Source organism: Neophocaena asiaeorientalis, unplaced genomic scaffold, assembly GCF_003031525.2.
Source record: "Neophocaena asiaeorientalis asiaeorientalis breed wild unplaced genomic scaffold, Neophocaena_asiaeorientalis_V1.1 scaffold113, whole genome shotgun sequence".
Lineage (NCBI taxonomy): Eukaryota > Metazoa > Chordata > Mammalia > Artiodactyla > Phocoenidae > Neophocaena > Neophocaena asiaeorientalis.
The window spans coordinates 5,263,593-5,288,273 of NW_020172316.1; the positions used below are offsets into that span (position 1 = coordinate 5,263,593).

General features: G+C 37.4%; 1 pseudogene; it reads left to right on the forward strand.

The window, feature by feature from the left end:
• Positions 1–22,167: 22,167 nt before the first annotated feature.
• Positions 22,168–23,980, forward strand: LOC112414204 (heat shock cognate 71 kDa protein pseudogene; annotated as a pseudogene).
• Positions 23,981–24,681: the final 701 nt, after the last annotated feature.

Below are 24,681 nucleotides of genomic sequence, written 5' to 3' on the forward strand. Positions count from 1 at the left end.
GGATGAAAAAGATTGAAAACAGCCTGGGGCTTTGGCCAGTTTCCTGTGACCATCCCAGCACGTATCTCAGCCCACACTAGGCACTTGCACCAGCCCCTCTTACTCCGGTGAGCTCTTCACTAGGGTGAAGGCTGCATCTGCTGAGGGGAGCGTGCACACTTGAACTGACCAGCTCAAACCTGGCACTGCATCTGAACAGCCATTGCCATTGCAGGTACAGAGGTAGCAGATTAAAAGCTGCCTGGGGCGGTAACTGACTTGTCAGGACCATCCCAGTGTGCCCCAGCCCATGCCAGGGACCTGCTCCAGCCCTTTTTGCTCTGGTGCTGATCTCAAGCAGTGTGGAGGAGCCACTGCTGGAGGGAGAGAGCACACTTCGAGAGAAGGAAACCAGCTCAGACCTGACTCTTTGCACTTCTGCTTTAGCACCTTGGGCCCCAACCCCATGGCCAATAAGGCAGTGATGGCCACTGAGCACAGAAGAAGCCCAGGCTCACACCTGGCTCTGGCTCTAGCCCTTCCATTTCCAGCCCTAACTCCCGCCAAGGTAATAGCTGTCAGCACACCCCAGGGAAGATGTGCCCTGTGCTCACTTCTATATCTCTATCTCTATGTCTATCTACAATGGAATATTACTAGGCCGTAAAAAAAGAATGAACTTTTGCCATTTATAGCAACATGGATGGACCTGGAGCATATTACACTTAGTGAAATAAGTCAGACAAATAAAGACAACTACTCTATGTTATCACATATGTGTGGAATCTAAAAAATAAAGCAAACGAAAGAATATAACAAAACAGAAATAGACCCACAGATATAGAGAACAAACTAATTGTTACCACTAGGGATAGAGGAGTAAGAGGTACAAACTGATATGTTTAAGTAAATAAATTACATGGATAAATTGTACAGCACAGGGAATATAGCCAATATTTTACAGTAACTTTAAATGAAGTATAATCTATAAAAATATTGAATCACTATGTCATATGCCTGAAACTAATATTTGTAATCAACTATACTTGAAGAAAAAAAAATTGTTTTTAAAAGGTGATGCCCTGAATGCTCCTCTTAACTGAAGTGATCTTATAACTAAGAAAAGTTTCAAGTATGCGAGGAAGACTGTTAGAAGACTGATATTGTTATAATAGCAACTTGCTTATTTGGCATCATTGGGGAATGAGATGGTCTCTTTAGCAGAATTGCTGGACATGTCACCTTTTAAATTTCTAATACTAAGTCTTTTTTGATGAAACCCTTATTAAATTAAGTGCCTTCTTAGAAACTCTAAAGATGATTTAGCTATTCTTTATAACTTAGAGAATGTCCTGTGAACATCTTTCGTAACAATCTGTTTAGACCCAATTATACAATTATGGATTTTTCACATGAGATATATAGAGCCATTTGCCACTGCAGTAAATTCCCATGTATTTTGAGATCTTGTGATTATTTTATAACTTTTTTCTTTTTTAAAAACTCTTCCTTTGTTAATAGGCTACATTTCTTGATACTGCCAGTGAGAATTCTTCTGAATACTTTTTATTAATTCTCATCTTGGTGATTCTTAAGCTAGAATGAAACAATGTTTTTCAGAGCATCTCGGAATTGCCCAAATGTAGACACAAAACTTTATACTTATATACGGATATGCATTTCCTGGAGAGATTTTTTTAAATTTTATATCCGAAATCAAGAAAGGAATCCATGTTGCCAAGAGGTAATAAATCTCTGTCCTAGATAAAATACCACTGCTTGTTGAAACTGATTACCTAAATTCTGGATACATATGATCCTAATGTAACTATTTATTCCTTGTAAATATTATTGAATCATCCATCTTTATTTTGAAGACTACCTGCAGCATACATAGATATTTGGTAGATCCTTTCTCTCCAAATCACCCCAATTTTGACATGATTCAATATGAGCATAATAGCAAGCTCTGCTGTTTTAGACACTAATCCAAAAGATCTTTACGTCTCACATTGGTTATGTCTCAGAAATGGATCCATCCAGCCCCCTCTTATCACTTTACCTCTTTTTTAAGCTAACTCTTCCAAAATTTATTTTCAGACCAGTTAGTTTAAATGCAATAAAACTACGTAACTCTACGCATTCACTTAGGCATAAAATAGGCTAAATTTATTTTACCTACAGAGCCTTAGTTGGGAACTAATTATCTAGGTGTGGTTCATTCTTAAACCATACCTTCCTTTCCTAACTCTGCTAGAAAATGTATTCTCTCATAGTTGCCAGGAGACTTCTATCAGTAAGTCAAACTGAGATCCTATTCTTTGACTTCAGGAAAATCATTATGTCCAACACTAGCATATTAGTTACGTAAGTTATGATCCATTCATGTGATGGAATTTCATGCTGCCAATAAAAATATGAATCACAAAGCATTTTAATGGCATAAGGGAATTCAAACAAGATTAGAAGGAAACATAATTGTTAAGAGGATTAGAAGGAAACAATTATTAAACATGTTTGCCTCTGGATTTTGAGATTATGTATGATTCATGGTAAGAAATTTGGATTTTATTCTGAGAATAAAAAATTAAGATTTTTAAGCAGGGACTCTGTTTGATTATGATTAAAACAACACTTTGGTTGACAGATAGGTAATTAGTAAGGGGTAAGGAAATCATTAGGAATCTACTGCTATAATGCAGATGTAAGCTTTAAGGGATTCAAATCAGGGTGATGGCGTGGGGTGATAAGAAGTGATAGGATTTATGATATATTTTAAGGCTAAATATGACAGGACCTAGGTTTTTAAACTAAACAACTGGGTAGATACTAGTGCTATTTACAGATAGGTGAAATATTTGAGGATGAATAAATTTGGGGTAGAACAGGGAGTGATGAAAATTAATTACTTTATTTTCACTATACTAAATTTGAGATGGTTATTAGATAGCTAAGTCAAAGTTTAAGGTAAATTGAATCTAAGAATTTGCAGCTCAGTGGGGAGACCAGGGCTACAATTACACATTTGGGAGTTATAAGGATATTGCATAAGCTTGCCAAGGAAGAACATGCTGATAGAGAAAAGAAAATGACAAGGGTTAAGCTTAAAACATTCTAAGAGGAAGAACTGGCGACTGAGAAGTGGCAAGAATTGTGAAACGTCTGAGATTTTGCCCTTCTTTCAAGCTAACAAATTAGCTTGCTAAAGTTTCATGAATCTTAGCAGAAGACAGGCTCCTAGATCAGAGGCAAAGAATTTTATTCATAGCATAACAGGTAAAATGAGTATCAGCATGTTACATCATGCTTATATCCCAGTTTCCATGGTGGGTGACACAGAGGAGTCTGGTAGATGCTGTACATGCAGTGGGTTTGTACCCTAAAGAACTGTGAACCTAGGAAACTTCAATCTTTCTAATGGACAGTTAGCCTTTTCCACTTTTGCCACAAGGGACACATTATTTTATTATACTGGGCAGTAAACAAACCTACTCTTTGTACTGGGGAGGGACACTATCTATATCCTCCAAGGCTATCTGCTACACAAAAAGCCTTGAAAAGATGGTATGGACCAAAGACAGACAGTGCCTCTGATTGCAAGATGTGCAGAAAATAGCAAGAGACCCATGGAAAACGTTTCCCAACTGGAAATAAATAATAAAAGTATATTAGAAGAAGTGAGTAAATTTGTAGTAAGTACTACTGAGTGTAGTAGAAGAAAATCCTATAAAATTAAGAGTCTGAAGATAAAAGGAGAAGACAACCATGTCAACTGCAGCTGTGGTGACCTTTAGTAGATTTATTTCAGCGGTGGGTTTGAAAATTTGATTAAAGAGAGTTGAAGAAAGAACTGAAAATGAGGAAGGAGATTCAGTGAGTACAGACAGCGAATATATACAGTGAATACAGGGCATAGTTGGAGGTAAACCTTCCTGGTGTCTAGAGAAAGTTTTAAGTCATCCTTGTGTACTGATGGGGGTGATCTAGGTGAGAGTGAGAAATTGATACAGGAGATAATGGGGGAAATTCCAGGAATAAAAAGGGAGAAAAAATAAAAATGGTTAAACTTTGTAAAGCACTTGCTATGCCAAGCTCTGATCTGGTTAGTCTGCACTTACTAATTACGCCTCATTCACACTGAATGAGGTACTCTTATTATTCCCCAGGTTATAGATAAAAAAAGTAAGGCACACAAGTAACTTATCTTCACTGTTAATGACTGCATGGTACTATCCTACAGAACCGAATGGAGGTTATCCAGAACACTAATGGAGGGTTAACTTTAGAAAGGAAGAGAGATATTTTTTTCTATTTCGATGGCAATGTGGATGTAGATGTAGGGTGGTTGGTGAATTTGTTTGTGGGAAAGGGGAGTAGTTCTAATCTGATAGCATCAATTTTCTCTCTAAATATGAGACAGTAATTGGCCAAGATGGGTGTAGGGGCATGTGTTAGAAACTCAAAGAAGAAAGGAACAGGTCTGAAGTATTCATTTCATAGACTAGGGAAGTCAGTTTATTCGAGAGGTATAATATTATTACCTGGCAGTATATGAGTGGCCATTAAGATTCATGGATATAGGTAAAGAATAAGAGAATTGGGGGATTTATAGAGAGGCAAAAGTGTTGAGGGGAAGGTTGTGTTGATTTTGATAGACCCAGAAGTTTAAGTGGGGACATGGAGGTGACTGAGGGTGAAAAACAGTGGAGTGAATGGACTGGAGGTCCTAAGGTGGTACAGAGTCACAGAACTGAAAAGACTGGAGGTCAGAGAGGGAGATGGCTGACACTGAAATTTTTCAAGGCAGCGCGGATAAGGAAAAAAACATCTTTTGCAGGGGGAGTGCCAATGAACTTGGATGCCAGGAGTGGGGGTCACTGTTGTAGACAATAAATCACTAGAATGAAGAAGAGTACAGTGACCCATGTATTAAAGTAACCAGTAAGTATAAGATCCACGTGGGGAGGACAGTTTCCTGGCATTGGTAGATGATAGTAAAAAGGAAAGAGAAAAACTGATAACAAAAAAAAAGAAAAACTGATAAAATGCACTTCAAAGAAGCAGGCAGTGCTGAAGGAGAAATGGTTTGAAAGCAAAAATGAGGAAAAAGGAGGATACCTACTCTACGTGACTAAAACTAATTCTGCCTCCTATAAATAGGAGTTTCAGTTTACTGAAATCCATGCATTTATGTCAATGAAATAAAGTATGGACTTAGAGAAATTAAACTCATAGTATATCACATTACACAGCTTTGAGAGCACTAAAAGGCAAATGCTTACCTAAATATAACATGGCAATCAAGCAAAACAACATCTGAAATATTTCATTTTAAGTCTTAGGAATAACTATTCCTGTAAGGAACAAATGGTGAACACGTGGGAGAATTAATTCGATTAACCAATGTGCTTCTACATAGAAACAAATCTAATGCGAAATCGGCAAAATAACACAGAATGAAATGAGTGCATTCATTTTTAGGTAACCAATATTTATTCTAAGTTTTGTTGTTTTCAAGTTTGTATTTACACTGGAAATAAATATAATGAACAATTGCATAGGTTGGATAGCATTTAAATATAAATCATCTAATTAGCTAGTCACTTGAAAGCAAAAACAGAAATTTGAATCTGTTGTTTAATTGCCACATTTTAAGAACACATTTTAGCCAGTTGCATCAAAAAAGAAATAATAATGTGAGTGCATGACAGTATCTCATAGTAAGGAGCAGGCTCTGGTGTCTATTTATTTCATATACAACGGACACTGACAAGAGTTTCGGGAAAATGAGTGAGGCTCGCAGAAAAGCTAGCATAGAGATGTGAAGACAGGTCAATTCTAACACTATCTCCTGGGAAGAAGACAGACTTTCTTAAAGATATATGTGCCTCAGAATTATATGGTTTTAAATAGTCATCTTTGGACCAAATTCCATTTCCAGCCACATGCATTCACAGGAGGGTAAACACACTGGCTTATTAAGGGCTCATCTGTTATATCAACCACTACTGAGTCGATATCCTAGCCACCCCTGAAACAAGGTCTTCCTTACACATGATGGGAGAAGGTTCCAATGCCTGAAATTCTTTCTTTGCAGTTTCCTTTTGTATTAAACATTGCTTTTTCCACATCCAAAATAAAGAAGTGTCAGCAAAAAAAAAACAAACAAACAAACAAAAAAATAATATATATATATATATATATCAAGTCTCTAATATTTTAAGATATACAAATATTAGAACAGGTTTTTTTCCCTCTAGGCACCTATATGTGGTAATGGGGATGAGAAAGAAGAAAATGGAAATAAATTGTGAGAAAAATGAGAGATTCCAAAAATAAAATCTAACTGACTTGTATCTTTCCCTGTTTTCTTTTTCATAGAAGGTTGTTTATGCTCCACTGGTCAGGCTAACATCACTGGGGGAATTACTTTCTATTGTGCCATATACCTGATGTAGAAGAGCATGAAATGATATGGAAAATGTTTCTGATATGATGGTAAGTGGGGAAAAAATAAGCAACAAGAATACAAGATAATTATACAACCCAAAAGCTAAAGGCCTTGCAGTGGCTCACAAAGCCCTCCCCTGCCCCTCCCCCACCAGCTCTCTCTCTTCATCCCCTACCATTCTCCACATTGGTCCCTGCACTCCAGCCACGCTGGCCTCCATTCCTGCTCTCCCTAGGGCCTCAGCCTGGCTCTGGCCCCTGTCTGGACATCCACAAGGCTAACCACTTCACCTCCTTTAAGTCTTTGTTCCAGTGTCGCCTTTTCAAGGAGACCTACTCAGTTTATACTAGTATTTATCATGGCAATGCACCTCCCCCTGCCCTGGCACTCCTGACACCCCCCATATCTTCTCTATTTTTTAACCAAAGTATTTATCACTTTCTAACAGTAATATAACGTCCTTTTTTTTTTTATCATCTGTCTTCAATCCCCTGGAATTTAATCTTCAAGAAAGCAGAGATTTTTTTTGGTCTGCTATATCTTAAGCTCCTAAAATAATGTTGGCACTTAATAAATATTTGGTGAATGAATGAATAAACAGTTTTGTCGCTATGTTTACTACTATGTCAAAAAGGGGTGGGATAGGGAGGGTGGGAGGGAGGGAGACGAAAGAGGGAAGAGATATGGGAACATATGTATATGTATAACTGATTCACTTTGTTATAAAGCAGAGACTAACACACCATTGTAAAGCAATTATACTCCAATAAAGATGTAAAAAAAAAAAAACAACAACACGTGTGCCAAAACCTAACCACCAGAGACATTGTGAAGTTGAATACATGGTTATAGTATTAAAATTATATTGATTTTGTCTCCTAACACACATTTCAAAAAAAAAAATTTTATAGACAGACTGTCAAGCCTTCAAAAGGATAATAGAAAACCTAAAATTTGATTGTTGAGGTGACAAGATTGTGAACAAATGCTGTCCTTTTATTTGGTGTTTAATTATAATTTCTAAAATATCTGTATAATAAGAAATAAAAATAAGTGAAAGTTTGGAGAGAGAGTTTTTCTTCCCGTTCATGCAAAGCAGGAATATTATAAACAGGACAGCAAAATCAGTTACGTACTCTGAAATAGTGAGATGGCCCAGTTCACACTAGTGAATATTAAATGTATTTACCTCCCTTTGAGCAGATTTCAGCCTGCATCAACCGAAGCATATGGCATAGAGGGCTTCATGCATGAGAACACATATATTCTCTTAGAAATACATTTTAACTCTAAATTTCTACAATGATTTGTTACCCCAAATATGTGTCTAGAAAGAAAGTCTATACAAAGTATTGCTTTATTTCCAAAAATGCTCCTTTATCTATTTCAATGAGCAGTATTATCTGAGATGTCTTTTTTTCAATTAATACTAGATGGTGAATAAATCACAGGCAACTCATTAAAATGATGCTAAGTATTACAGCCTTAACACTTAAAGGATAAGCTAACATTTCTCACTTCTCTCTAATTCATGGTAATGAGTTTTATAGCATATTGATTGTGGGTTACTGTATGAGATAAGCAATTTATCAATGTACTTCATGAAAAAAAAAGCAATTCAAAGTTCTAGCATCATTTCTGACACTCCTTCACTCCTCCTTCTCATTCCATACAACAGCATGCTAACTGTCAAAAGCATTGTATAGAAAAAGTTTTATTTACCCTAATTTTAAAATGATGGTTAGACTAACAATTGTCCTTACCAAATAATAGAACAAGAACAAAAACATCATTTACTTCACTGTGAATTTCTGAAATAGTTTTTTTTTTTTTTTTTTTTTTTCGATAACCGATGGCTCCCGGGCCCAGCCACTCCGCGGCACGTGGGATCTTCCCGGACTGGGGCACGAACCTGCGTCCCCTGCATCGGCAGGCGGACTCTCAACCACTGCGCCACCAGGGAAGCCCCTGAAATAGTTTTTGAAACAAACAAAATTGTTTTATGTTCATGATTTCACCTACTTGCATACAGATTTATCATGAAAAGAAAGGGAATTCAGAATTTTAAAAAAAAAGTAGAAAAAGCTTTCTTAAATAATACTTCAATTGGGCCATTAAGGTACTATTTTATGTCAATGAAAATATTTACTGGAAAAAATAAATATGTCACACACAACTCACATTATACTTAAAAGAAAATGAAAAGCAAAAGATATATCTAGATAGTAGCCCTCAAACAGTGTCACTTACATAGCAAACATTCAAAAAATATTTGAGGAAATAAAAAAATTTGTTCTTATTTTGCTTGAATGTAGGGTGACAATTTTTTTTTGAAGTTAGATCCACTGAGGTATAATTTACATACAACATTCACCTTTTTTAGTGTATAGATCTATGAGTTTTGACAAATGTATAAACTCATGTAACTGCCACAACCATCAATATATATATAAAGTTTCATCCCTACTAAAAGTTATTTCAGGCCCCTTTGTAGTCAGTTTCTACCCCAAGCCCCAGCCCAGCCCCTGGCAACCACTGATTGGTTTTTCATCAACATAGCTTTGCCTTTTGATTAAATTTGAAATGTTGAATTAGGCTTGCATTACTAGTCTATAGTTTTCTTGTACTCTAACTGGTTTTGATATCAGGGTAATACTGGCCTCATAAAACAGAGTGTTCTTGTAACTTCTATTTCTTTGAAAAGTTTTGTAGAATTGTCGTAATTTTTTCCTTAAATGTATGATAGAAATTATAAGTGAGAACATCTAGGTGTGGAGTCTTATTATTTAGAAACTTCTTAAGTACAAATTTAATTTCTTTAATAGATGTCAGACTAATCAGATTATTTGTTTCTTCTTCAGTGTGCTTTGGTAGTTTGTGTCTTGCAAGGGATTTGTTCATTTCTTTTAAGCTGTCAAATTTAAGGACATAAAACTGATAGCCTGTTATTATCCTTATAATATCTATAGGTTCTACAGTGATGTTCCTTACTCATTGCAGGTGTTGGTTATTTGTGTCTTCTCTCTTTTGTTCCTGATCAGGCTGGCTTGAGTTTTATCATTTTTATTGATCTGTCAAAAAAACACCCAGTTTTTAATTTCATTCTACTGTTTTTATGCTTCAGATTAAATGTAATTTTCTCCCCTTTTTCCTTAGGTTTAATTTGCTCTTCTTTTCATAATTTCTTAAGGTAGAAACCTAGATAATAGATTTAAGACCTTCCCTCTTTCCTAATGTTAGCATTTGATGTCTAGATTTTTCTCTAAGCACTACTTAAGCAACATCCCACAACATTTGATGTGATGTTTTGATTTTTATTCAATTCAAAGTATTTTGTGATTTCCCTTGTGACTTCTTTGCCTCATGAATTGTTTAAAACAGTGTATTATCTAATTTCTAGACGTTAGGATATTTGCAAATGTCTTTATTGATTTCTAGTTGACTTCTGTTATGGATAACATGTTATATGATTTCAATTCTTTTTAAATTGTTAATATTTGATTTATGTATCGAATATGGTGAATGTTCCATGAGTACTTGAAACAAATGTGTACTCTGCTAATGTTATTGCTAAGCATTTTATAAATGTTAATTAGATGAAGTTAGGTGATAGTGTTTTTCAAATCTTCTGTACCTTTACGGTATTTTTGTCTACTTTTCTATTGACTTTTGACAGAGAAGCAGTGAAGTCTCCAAAACTAATTGTGGATTTGTCTATTTCTCCTTTTCATTCTATCAGTTTTTGCTTCATGTAATTTGAGGTTTTGTTGTTAAATGCATACACATTTAGGAATGCTATGCCTTATTATTTAATTGCACCCTTTATCATGATGTAATGTCCTTCTTTTGTTCCTGGTAGTATTCCTTGATCTGAAGTCTATTTTGTCTGATATTAATATAGTCACTCCAGCTTTCTTTTGATTAGTGTTGGCACAGCATACAATTTTGCATTCTTTTGCTTTTAATCTACATATCTCTTTATATTTAAATGGTTTCATCTAGACAGAATAAAGTTGGGTCTTGCTTTTTATCTACTATAAATTGTATGTGCCACCTCCCACCCTCTAATTCTTATGTTGAAATACTAACCCTCAATGTGACGGTATTAGGAGGCAGGGCCTTAGGTGATTAGGTCATGAGGGCAGAGCCCTCTTGAATAAGATTAGTGCCCTCATAAAAGAGACCCCAGAGAGCTCACTCACCCCTTCTGCCATGTGAGGACATAGTGAGAAGACAACTGTCTAGGAACCAGGAAGCGGGCTCTCACCAGACACTAAATCTGCCAGTGCCTTGATCTTGAACTCCCAGTCTCCAGAACGGTGAGAAATAAATTTCTATTTTATAGAAGCCACCTGGTCTATGGTACTTTGTTATAGCAGCCTGAACAGACTAAGACATTATCCAATCTGACAGTCTCTGCCTTTTAACTGGTGTATTTAAGCCATTTTTTAAAAGACTAAATACTGATACAGTTTAATTAAAATCTACCATCTTGCTATTTGTTTTCCATTTGTTCCATCTGTTCTTTGTTCTTCCTTGTCTCTTTTTCATGGCTTACTTTTGATTAATTTACACAATTCTATTTTATCTCCATGATTAGCTTATTATATATACCTCTTTTAAAAAATGTAGTGGTTGCCCCTGGGCTTTCAATGTACATCATTAATTAATAACAGTGTACTCCAAGTGTTATGCTGCCTTACTTAGAGTGTAATTCTTAAAACAGCATACTGCCAATGATGTCATCCATGATACATTTATATATGCCATAAACCCTAATGCATAACTACTAGTTTTTCTTTAGACATTCAATTATTTTCTGGAGCAAATACAAGTGAGGAAAAATGTTTTTTATATTTACCTGCACTTTAACTGCTCCTAGAATTCCTCATTTACACTTATTTGTATAGATCCATGTTTCTGTCCAGTATCATATTCCTTTTGCTTAAAGACCTGTGGATTGTTGGGTTTTTTTTTTTTAATTTCCTGTGGTGTAGGTCTGCTGATATTAAATTCTCTTATTTTCATTCATTCATTTACTCATTCTTTAGTCTCAAAAATTCGATTTCATTTTTGGAAGGTATTTCTAGAATTTCTATTTGACTATTTCTTATAGCTAACATCTTTTTTTGTTAAATTCCATATCTGTTAAGGCCTGTTGACTATTTTTTCCACTATAATAATAATTTATTATTTATAAACGATAGTATTTAAAATTCCCTGTTTGATATTTCCAATGATTGAGTCACTTCTGAGTCTGGTTCTGTTACTTGCTTTGTCTCTTGACAGTGGGTTCTTTTTTCTTGCTTGTGTCTCATAGTTTTTTTTTTTGAATGCCAGTCATTGTGTGTAACATAAGCAGGAACTGAGTCACATAATATTTATGCCTGGGAATGGGTATGCCTGTTCTGTTAGACCAGTAGTGTGGGAGATTGTATCACTTTATGCAGTCTCTGAGCTGGTTTGATTTTTACTGCTGCTACTGTCCCCTTCAGAGTTATCTCGCGTTAATCTTGGGAGCTGTGCAGCCAGAGGTTTTTCCTCAATGTTCTTGTCCCACCTTCAGCTCTCAGCCTTCCCTTTGTGCTTGTATCTCAATTTTCTTAGCTCTTTCTCAGGGACAGATATGTGTTGCTTGTTATTTGGTACTTTCTAACCTTATGACAACAGTGGTAGGGGAATTCTCTGTTGTCCTGCTCCAGCTTCATTCTTAAGCAGGGCTGTCCCTGGCCTTAGAATTGGAGGGTTGTCAATGATACTGCCCCTTACCATGTTTTCTTTTCTTATTTCATAAATAAACTTCTATTTGGGGGGCCTTAAAAAATAATTCATCATAATGATTCCCTGTTTTGCCAGACAACTGAGTCCTTTCACAGGTCTGATAGTTTTCTTATGATTTGAAAGAGAGCTCTATCTTTGTACTATTTGTGATATTTTCTCCCCACACCCTAAGAATCCTATTTTCTAAGATCTCCTCATATCACAAGACTTGTGGTCTATAAACCACATAACCCCCAGCCTCATGTACCTATAGGGAGTTGAAGGCTGGAGTCTAGAACAGGCCCACAGATTTTTTTTTTGCTTACAGCCTTTTTTAATACATAAGGTTGGCCTATAACTGATTTTGTGCTACAGCAGCAGAGGTGAGTATTTGTAACAGAAGCCATATGGCCTACAAAGCCTAAATATTTGCTATCTGGTCCTTTATAGAAAGTTTGCTGACCCTGGTCTTGAAATTGTAGAGTATAGAAATTGCAGGAATTGTAGGCCCCAGGGTCTAGAAAGGTAGAGACTGGGTCTGAAGTGGCAATTAGGAGGTACCTAACCCAGAGGGCAACATGGAATAACTCTGCTCCACGTTCTTCTTGGACTTATTTTTTTGAAATGATACTTTTCCCACTCATTCACTCATTTGTTTTACGGCATGGTTCCCACCACCTCAATTACAACTACCTGGGAGTTCATTCATATCGTTCTTAAAACGTGGTTTTGAACTTAATAGATCTAGTTATATACTTCATTCAAATATATGTAATAGTTTAAAATTCCTGCCAATACTTTTCTTGTATAGTTACTTTTTTAAAATTCAGAAGCCTGGGTATAATCTGATCAAAATTTCCAGTTTAGAAATAATGTCGCAAATTTTTCCCTATACATGTTGGAAAGGAAGCAGGCAAGCAGAGTTCTCATTCATGCCTAACCCCCTCCTGCCAATTTATTTCAATCTGCTTTTCAGACAACTGGCAGGAATGTCTTGCCTATGAATATTCTTCTAATGAATCAATGTCCAACAAAAACATCAACAGACTTAGGTTACAAATAATGACCTCCTTTAACAGGCAGACATTAACACTACTTTTAAAAAACTGGATTGGAAATATCTACTGTAATCCCATTTTTCTTTCATCATTTAAAAAGAATTCAGGGTTTTAGCCAAAGCAGGTTTTCAAGCGTAACTTATATTTACATTCCTCTTAGTTCTACACTTTGCGCAATAGCGTGTAAAAATTGCTTCAAGTAACAGCTTCTCTGAGGTGAAAACTTATTTATTCCTTGATAACTTACAGATATGTTGTATGCATATCTACATACACATATGTGTAAATATATATGTATATGTCTACATTTTATATGCATATAAACTTTGTCTATCACTTTATAGTTTTAAAAATCATGACTTCATGCTTCAAATATAGACCAAACAAAAAAAATTTAAGAATCATCTTGTAATTTATACTTAGTTTATATTTTATATATGAGTTTGTATTACTCTCCCCATATTCTAAAGTTTGGCTCTCCTGAATGTCTTCACTTTTCTGTAAGTATATCAACCCCCATCTCCCTTCTTTCACACACCCATCCAAGGGTGAAACAGTGGAGATAATAAGCATTTTAATTTTATCTCTATCTGTAGATTTTACATAGGAGTGTAATATTATATAATGTGCTCCCATAGAGTGGTCCTATACTCACTCCAGCTCAGAAGGAGAAACTAAAATCAGTGTCAGGTTTCAAAAGCCAAAGATAGGAATTTAGAAGTCGGTTTGCAAAATTGAGAATAGCAACATTTAAGGCCAGAGTCAAAAGAAATATATGAGGAAAACACATAATCACGAAACCTTAGAACAAGAGTTAAAATACTAATTTTTACAGTAATTTCAGAATAGGTTTGATGTTTACATTGTTTTATTACCGTGTGATAGGCAGAAAATTCCCCTTCCCTCCAATTAGAACAGATGCCTGGAAACTGTGAATATGTTACCTTACATGGCAAAAGGGACTTCGTAGATGTAATTTAGTTAAGGAACTTGAGACGGCAAGATTTTCCTGGTTATCCTTGTGGGCCCAATCTAATCACAAGTGTCCTTAAAAAGAGGGAGGCATAAGAAGAGAGTTAGAGGGAGATGTGACTATAGAAGAATGGTCCAAACAATGCAACGTTGCTGGCTTTAAAGATGGAGGAAGGAGACCATCAGATAAAGAATGTTGACAGCCTCTAAAAGCTGGAAAAGGCAAGGAAACAAACTTCCCCTAGAGTCTTCTGAAAGGAATGCAGCACTGCTGACACCTTGATATTAGCCCAAAGAGACATGTGTCAGACCTTTAACCTGCAGAATTGTAAAAAAAATAAATTTGTGTTGTTTAAGCTACTAAGTTTGTGTTGATTTGTTACTGCAGTAGAAAAATCAATGCATTATAGTTATCACAACATTTATGTTTCACTGGTTTTGTTGTACATTAATAATTTTCTTAATTTTACTAGCTCCCTGTTCCTGTGTTTTCTATTTTGATTAAAATCTTAGCCTAAAGAACTGATTGAGAGTTTTTGTTTTTTCTTTTTCTTTTTAGGAACGGCCCTTTTGTGTGATTTTCTAGATCCTTCCATATATGAGAATAACTTCCAGTTACCCCTGTTCATAAACAGCAACTTGACAGTTCAAGTCACAATCATTTATTTCTTTCACCCTCTAGATTGTTACTAATGATCTTTCCCCTCTCTCTTTCTCTCTGCTAGACTATCCTTTTTTGTTTGTTTGTTTTTGGTAGGAAATCTTTGTTTCCTGTCTATAACTTTTCTAATTCTTTTGCCTTGAAGACATAAATCTTTTTTAAGGAAAACTTTCTTCTTATTATTTATTGTTGTTTTCTCTATCTGCTCAGTTCTTTACTCCTTAGATTCCTATTTTGTATGTTACATCCCTCAGATCTGTTCTTTGGGTCTCTTGTCTTTTCTCTCATTATTTTACTTCTTTTCCTAAATTTTGGGAGAATTCTTACACTTATTTTCTATAGTATTGGTTTAATTTTATCTAACCTAATGTGTCCTGCCTCCATTGTGTTTTCATTTAGCGATCTGTTTTCATTTACAATCTCCCAAGACTGAACCAACAAAAAATAGAAAATATGAATAGATCAATTACCAGTACTGAAATTGAATAAGTAATTAAAAAACTCCCAACAAGCAAAAGTCCAGGACCAGATGGCTTCACAGGTGAATTGTACCAAAAATTTAGAGAAGAGTTAACACCTACCATAAAACTATTCTAAAAAAATTGCAGAGGAAGGAACACTTGCAAACTCATTCGATGAGGCCACTATCACCCTGATACCAAAGCCAGATGAAGATACCACAGAAAAAGAAAATTACAGGCATATATCACTGATGAACACAGACACAAAAATCCTCAACAAAATACTAGCAAACTGACTCCAACAGTACATTAAAAAAAAAATCATACACCATGATCAAGTGGGATTTATCCCGGGCATGCAAGGATTTTTCAATATCCACAAATCAATCAATGTGATACACCATATTAACAAACTGAAGACGACCATATGATCATCCCAATAGATGCAGGAAAAGGTTTTCATAAAATTCAATATCAATTTATGATAAAAACTCTTCAGAAAGTGGGTATAGAGGGAACATACTTCAACATAATAAAGGCCATATATATGAACCCACAACTAACATCATACTCAATGGTGAAAAGCTGAAAGCATTTCCTCCAAGATCAGGAACGAGACAAGGATGCCCACTCTCACCACTTTTATTCGACATAGTTTTGGAAGTCCTAGCCATAGCAATCAGAGAAGAAAAAGAAATAAAGGGAATCCAAGTTGGAAAAGAAGTAAAACTGTCACTGTTTGCAGATGACATATTACTACTATACATAGAAAATCCTAAAGACTACAAGAAAACTATTAGAGCCCATCAATGAATTTGGTAAAGCTGCAGTATAAAAAATTAATATACAGAAATCTGTTGCATTTCTATACACAAACAATGAAATATCAGAAAGAGAAATTAAGGAAACAATCCCATTTACCACTGCATCAAAAAAGAATGAAATACCTAGGAATAAACCTACCTAAGGAGGCAAAAGAACTGTACTCCAAAAATTATAAGACGCTGATGAAAGAAATCGAAGATGACGCAAACAGATGGAGAGATGTACCATGTTCTTGGATTGGAAGAATCAATATTGTTAAAATGACTATACTACCCAAGGCAATCTACAAATTCAATGCAATCCCTATCAAATTACCAACGGCATTTTTCACAGAACTAGAACAAAAATATTTTAATTCCTATGGAAGCAATCTTTTTATTTCTTTTAAACTACATTCAGGCTTTTCAGATCTTAGATTAGTCTCATTTCATGTTTGCTTCCTCTAACTTTATAAACGTAGTATCCTTTAAAGAACATGAGTTAGAGATTTTTCAAACTTCTGTATTCTTCATTCTCTTGTTTGCTCTGATTTCTCAGGGTGGATACCTACCGTCTCTTAAATTCATCAATGTTTCTCTGTTTTCTCACCCTAAATTCAAATCCTAACTCAGTTTCTCTCTAGATAAACAAGCTTGGGCAAGTTAGTAAGTCTCTCTAAGCTCAGAGTCCTCATTTATAAAATATTCCTAATAATGGCACATACTATAGAGTATGATTATGATAATTAAAAATAAATGATTTATTAAATTCAGTTATAATTAACTGACTTAATACCAGAAAGAGCTTAGCACAGTGTCATGCACATGGTAATTGCTTAATGAATGGTAGTTGCCATTATAATCATTGTTCTCATCACCATCATAATCAACATCATTACAATTAGTACAGAGGAAGTTCCATTATTGTCTAGGCAGGAGCTGAGACTGGTTTCGTAAGAGTGCTTGGATTCCTACTCTAACCTGACAGGTCTAGATAAAAGAAGAAAAAGAAAATTCAGAACTGCTATAGTGTTACTTTGCTATTTCAGAATCTCCCTTCTCTGGGACAGTCTGGAAGGCACCTGAGGCTGAGGCAGCAGCAGCAGCAAAATTTACTATTGGTTGAAGGTGTCTTTCTCTTCTTAGATATGGCAGCCAGACATGGAATATTCTGCTCCTACCCTCATTTCTCCTGTATGCTAAACCTTGTCCACTTCCTCTTAATGCAAGGTGACCGTGGCCAAATGCTAGCTCTCTGCCTGACTTGGTAGTCCACATCAAGTGTGTTTGTATGGGGGGTGGACGAGTGAGCATCACCAAGGCTTCCCCAGCTTCCCACAGCCATATGGGAGTTTGCCTCCAGCCTTTGCCCCTACGAATTAGGGATGACCGTGGGCACTGGGGTGGGGGGGGATAGGAGGATGTTGGAATCTCTTACTTACATCATGACTTCATAGGTGGGGATTTACAAACTGTCCTTCCCTTTCTTAGCTACATTATGTCTGTACTTACCTTGCAGAAATTGCTCAAAGTTTCTGGGCATGAATATCTCTTTCTCCTAATTTCCACTTGATAAGGCTTTCCCCATCCTAATATTCTACTTTCCATTTCACTAGTCAACTGGGAGGGAGGGTGCTAGATATGGATGCTCATATTAATGTTACAGAAAATCAGCTATTACTCTTGAAATAAGTTTTCTTTGTTGAGCTCAGCTTATACTCAATAAAGGGTTTACTGTTTAAAAATCATAATAAGCCAAATTTTTTTCTAATGCTTGCTTTCACATTATGACAAAGCTGTAAATGTGAATCTTTTCTCATTTTTTTAAAGTTCTCAAATCTTATTTCTACTGCTTTAGAATCTATTTAAGGTCCAGTAGTTTCTAAAAATACTTTGCTTTATTAACCTAAAATGATCTAGCATTACTCTATTACAATAGCAATAAAAACTAAGCCAGGTTTTTATATCTATTGAATTTTTTGTATTTTCAGCTATAGCCCAATCCCCCTGTAAAGCTGTTCATCACATTCAATAGGTAGTTATATATAGTGGAAATGGAGTCCTTCGATGATATAAAGCAAGCTAAAAGGCATAAAAAATATTTTCAAGGAGCTCTCTTTCCAATTGAGGTTAAACAGATGTTGAATATGTTTTCTGGTTTAATCGCTGTCAATACAGTGTGTTCAACTTTTTCCCATCTAGCTAAGAATGAAATTATCAGACTTTCAAATTTTCCCTTTTAAATCATTGGAGGTAACTGTTTTGTGATATGGAATTTTTATTTTAGATTATACATTGGTTTGCAAGATTTAATCAATTTTTTACATCTCTTAGTTCACTTTTTATGAATTTCCACTTAAACCGAAAGGATTAAAATGAGCTTTATTGCCAATTCCTTGTTAAAATCAATTATGTTTAGACTATCTAGAACAACATTATAAAACCATTTACAATTGCAAATACAAAGGCAGTAACAGCTTATGGAAGGGTTGGGGTGGGTCCTATTTGAGGCTCTAACAATAGTTGGGGGAAATCTCTAAGATTTACTTTAAAAAATTACAAAAAGTTATTTTCTGAGCTCTCCTGGAAAGACAGCATTTATGAGTGGTGGAAAGAGAGTAGGCATTCACCCAAGGATTAGGATTTAAGGCTTCCTGAAAGGAATTACCTCATTCGTACTGTAAAAATATCTCTTCTCCTGACCTGCAAAGGAATATCTAAATTCTAGCATTAGTTATTTACTTATTTGACCTGTGGGCAGATCTTTATGTCCCTCGCTCCCTCCCTTCCCATCTGTTTCCTTGTAGATAGATATAATCTGGAAGAGCAGATAGTGTTTAGCAAAGGCATTAGATATACTGAATAAAAACCTATTGAATTGGATTATTTTGTTTTGTGTTCCTCTCTTAAAATACTCTTGGGAGAGTTGAGATGTTAAGTCTCTGTCACGGTGGTTACCAAAATTTACTGGACATAAAAATCATCTTGGATGCCTTTTAAAATGCAGATATCCAGCCCTGCCCCTTGAGATTTTGATGCAGGTAATCCTTGGTCCACATTGACTGAAACTTCTTTGCAACATCTTAGTATGAACGTGGTTTATTACTTTCCTCTGGGAAAAGTTGAGAGTTCCTGAATGGAACCAAGAAAGAACAGCGTAGATGAGAACGTGAGTTTAACCATTGCCTTTTCCTCCCAGTCTCATTATTCAGAGACGTGGCTAAGAGAGTAAATTTTAGAGTAGATGTGAAAGCGCCTTTCTTTTACTTCTGTGATTAAGCACATGGTGACCAACCACATAGCTTAGTAAGGTGGCCTTCTTCACTCCTCATACTCACTCCTTATACCCAAATAGTCAGCGAGTTGTCTGGTTTCCCTTACTCAGTGATGCTATAGTCTTTTCCTTATCTCCATGCCACCACCACTGTTTTTGTTTCTAGTCGTGGCATTGCTGCTAGACTATTGCAATGGAGTAGCCTGCTTGTGGTCTTGCCCTACACTTCATCCCCAGTCCTCTCTGATGCATCAAACTGCTGATGAATCAGATTTCAAGAAAGCAGATCTGATTAGCTCATTCTTCTGCTGTGAGTCCTTATAAAGATCTTCTCTAATCTCAGGATAAAATTTAAATGTCTGAGCCATCTGTGATGGAATACCTGCCTACTGATCCACTTCTCCACTGACCTCCAGCCACACTGAACTATGTCCACATCCCTGGACAAAAGTCATTTCTCCACATCCACAGACCTTGGCTTTCTGCCCTTCTCTTTGCTTGGAGCACCAAACACTCACCAAAGAACACTGACTAATATCTACTCATTCTCTAGAATCATAATCTGGCCATGACGGGGATCAGAGCAGGCCACCCCCAATATGCTACTTGGTGTACTGATTAGTTTAAATTAAAGTTACTTAAGAAACAGCCAATGCAAGAAGGATATTCTGACCCTCCTTTGCCCCCCTGAAAGGAGAAAATAAATCTCCCATGTGAAAGGTAACTTCCCTGTACCAGGAGGTACAGAGACATCCTTATCACCAGAGATGGGGAATTCAAATCTGAGAAGGCTGTATAAACAAACCTTGTTTCTTGCAATCCCAAACTTATTTTTCTTGTCAATTCCTCACAAATTTATTGTTTCTTGGTATAAAAGGTACCTGCTTTAGTCACTACTTTGAGTCATATACCTATAAGGCCTTTATACATAAGAAATTAATTTTTTCTCCTGTTAATATGCCTTGTGTCAATTTAATTATTAGACTAGCCAAAAGAACCAAGAAGCAAAGGGGGAAATTTTCCCTTCCCCAATAGCCTCTAGATTAATACATCAAGGAAATTTCTACGTGAATTAAAAACTATGAACTTAATTCTCAAACCTTCATATGATTCTGTAATCAGAACAGCAAAGAAGTGTTGCTGCCTTTGGAAAATTTTTAGTGACTACACAAAATATTAACTCTAAGTCCTGGAATTACAAATCATTATTTCTCCTTTATGATATTCTGTATGTTCTAAGTTCTATAGTCTAGATATTTACTAATTTTATGAAAAAGTAATTATAATTTTTTGATGAATGACTAACAGCACAAGAATCTGTCATTTCTATGTCACTTCTTTCATGGGGTTGCAAGTTCATCATACATATTCACTCATTTGTAATTTGACAGGCTTCTCAGCTAGGTTGGGAACTGACTTATTCTCACTTCATAGGCATAAAGAGTAACTTGATAATAATATATCAGGGAACCCATGGCAGAGTGGTCCTAGGAATGTTTGCCCATCATCCTCTCAGCAAACTACTGGCAAAGTTTCTAGAAACTCAATTAGTTATCAAGTTACTACCATTTATTAAGCAAGCCAAGTGGTACCGGTCTCTGGATCAGGATATCCAGGGGTAAAGAGGCCTTTTCAAACTGCAGACATAGTCCCTGCCCATCCACCCTTATCCTCCCACATCATTTAGCAGAGACACCACAGTTAAAACTACATAACCCATTTAAAGTGTTCTAGGCAGTCACAGTTCCTGATTACAAACAACAGAAACAATACTGGCTAAATTGAGCAGAAAAGGAACACGTTGGAAAGCTCTTGCATAACTCACAGAACTCATCAAAAGTGTGAAGAATCAAACTCTGAAAAGAGAACACAGCAGATTCAGACTACAGCCATGATCTGCTTGGGCCACCAACTGTAAATTCTACAATAGCTGCTTCACTGCCCTCTACCTGCTCTCCACCACAGAGGGAGAACCAAACTCTCTCAGTGTCTGAGTGCCTTCAGGAGTCTAAATGCCCTGAAGTTGTGGACAGTGGGTGAGCTGAGTTCATATGCTCACCACCTCTATGAACAGGGAGCTGGAGATTCTCCTGAAACAGGAAATGAGTTCCAGCGCTAGGCAGAATTAAAAGACAACAATGCTTGCCACACAAAGTACCATGCTGAACCAACAAATGCAGGCGTACAAACTGACAAACTGTAGCCCAGAGCCCAGGGAAAATGATGGCTTGTGATAAGATCTTCCCTCTGGGGTTGATCATCTGCTTAGAGAAGAGATGGTGAAGATGCTTGTGAAACTGTCTCAAGGAGGAATAAGGAATAACAGAAAAGAAAACAAAAAGTAGGAAGGAATGAAGGAAATTTGAATGCCAAGAAATACAGAGAGGGAGATGTGATCAAGGATAGAATGTAAAGAGACCTGAGATGTAGGAAGAAAGATGCTGGAGGAAGGCATGTGAGGGCAAATGACCAAACAGAACGAACCACACACACACACACACACACACACAAGTTGTAGATCCTCGCTCTCTACAGTCATAATATTATTAGGTTAATTAATGAAGATTCTAAGATCAGAGAATTAGTACTCTTCAGGACGTATTACGTAGGCACTCAGTCATGCTTGTTAATATGGGGCAGGCTCATTGAATGCGGCAGCAGCTTTCCAGATTGCCATTTTCTCCTGCAGCGGACCTGGGCCTACGCTCCAGCAACCATGCCTAAGGGATCTGCCTAAGGGACCTGCAGTTGGCATTAATCTTGGCACCACCTATTCTTGTGTGGGTGCCTTCCAGCATGGAAAGGTGGAAATAATTGCCAATGATCAGGGGAACCGAACTACCCCAAGCTATGTCGCCTTTACTGATACCGAACGATTGATCGGTGATGCTGCAAAGAACCAAGTCGCAATGAATCTCACCAACACGGTTTTTGATGTCAAACGCCTCACTGGACGAAGACTTGACGATGCTGTTGGCCAGTCTGATATGAAGCAGTGGCCCTTCATGGTGGTGAATGATGCAAGCAGGCCTGAGGTTCGAGTAGAATACAAGGGAGAGACAAAAAGTTTCTATCCAGAGGATAGAAAACCATGTCATCCATGGTTTTCACCAAGATGAAGGAAATAGCAGAAGCCTACCTTGGGAAGACTGTTACCAATGCTGTTGTCACAGTACCCGCTTACTTTAATGATTCTCAACGTCAGGCTACCAGAGGTGCTGGAACTATTGCTGGGCTCAATGTACTTAGAATCATCAATGAGCCAACTGCTGCTGCTATTGCCTACGGCTTAGACAAAAAGGTCGGAGCGGAAAGAAACATGCTGATCTTTGATTTATGTGGTGACACTTTTGATGTGTCAATTCTCACTATTGAGGATGGAATCTTTGAGGTCCAATCTACAGATACCCACTTAGGTGGGGAAGACTTTGACAACGAAATGGTCAACCGTTTCATTGCAGAGTTCAAGCACAAGCAGGACATCAGTGAGAACAAGAGGGCTTTCCGTCGCCTTCATACTGCTTGTGAGCATGCTAGGTGCACTCTCTCTTCCAGCACCCAGGCCAGTACTGAGATTGATTCCCTCTGTGAAGGAGTTGACATCTATACCTCAATTACCCGTGCCCGACTTGAAGAACTGAATGCTGACCTGTTCCATCAGCACTGGATCCTGTCGAGAAAGCCCTTCAGGATGCCAAGCTAGACAAGTGTCACATCCATGATATTGTACTGGTGGGTGGTTCAACCCACATCCCCAAGATTCTGAAACGTCTACAGCCTTCTACTGATGAGGCTGTTGCTTACGGTGCAGTCATTTTATCTGGAGACAAATATGAAAATGTTCAAGACTTGCTGCTGTTGGATGTCACTCCTCTTTCCCTTGGAATTGAAACCGCGGGTGAAGTCATGACTGTCCTCATCAAGCACAACACCACCATTCCCACCAAGCAGACGCCGATGCAGACCTTCACAACCTACTCTGACAACCAGCTCAGTGTACTCATTCAGGTTTATGAAGGTGAGCGTGCCATGACCAAGGATAACAACTTGCTTGGCAAGTTTGAACTCACAGGCGTACCTCCTTCCCCCCATGGTGTTCCTCAGATTGAAGTCACTTTTGATAATGATGCCAATGGCATCCTCAATGTCTCTGCTGTGGGTAAGAGCACAGGAAAAGAGAACAAGATTACCATCACTAATGACAAGGACCATTTGAGCAAGGAAGACATTGAACGCATGGTTCAGGAAGCAGAGAAGTACAAAACTGAAGATGAGAAGCAGCGGGGTAAGGTGTCTTCGAAGAATTCTCTTGAATCCTATGCTTTCAACGTGAAAGCTACTGTTGAGGATGAGAAACTTCAAGGATAAGAACCAGAGTGCAGAGAAGGAAGAATCTGAACATCAGCAGAAGGAGCTGGAAAAAGTCTGCAACCCCATCATTAACAAGCTGTACCAGAGTGCAGGAGGCATGCTAGGAGGAATGCCTGGGGGCTTCCCTGGTGGTGGAGCTCCTCCATCTGGTGGCGCCTCCTCTGGGCCCACCATTGAAGAGGTTGATTAAGTCAGCCTAGCATAGGTTTAGCATTGTTCCACAAAACACTGAAGGACCCAAATTTGTAGCAAATTCCATAGCAGTTTTAAAGTTGAGCTGCTATAGCAAACTGGGCATTCTTGATACTTGAACATGGAATGTGCACACGGGGAAAGGAAATAACATTGCACTTTATAAGCACTGTATTATAAGTGGAAAATACAATGTCTTAAATAAAACTGTATTTAAAATTGGCACCATAAAAAAGGGGGCAATTCATAACTATTAGTTATGTAAACACGCTACCTGTTAAATAATAACAAACTCTATTAGTTATTTGTTTTTTTATTTTTTAAATTTCTTTAATTTCTCTTTTGGCTGCGTTGGGCCTTCGTCGCTGCGTGTGAGCTCTCACTAGTTGTGGCGAGCAGGGGCCACTCCTCGCTGTGGTGCGCGGGCCTCTCACTGCAGCGGCCTCCCTCGTTGCGGAGCATGGGCTCCAGGTGCCCAGGCTTCAGTAGTTGTGGCACGCGGGCCCAGCAGCTGTGGCTTGCGGGCTCCAGAGCGCAGGCTCAGCAGTTGTGGAGCACGGGCCCAGCTACTCCACGGCACGTGGGATCCTCCCGGACCATGGCTCGAACCCGTGTCCCCTGCACTGGCAGGCGGATTCCCAACCACTGCGCCACCAAGGAAGCCCTAGTTATTTGTTATTAAAGGATCAGGATAACTTC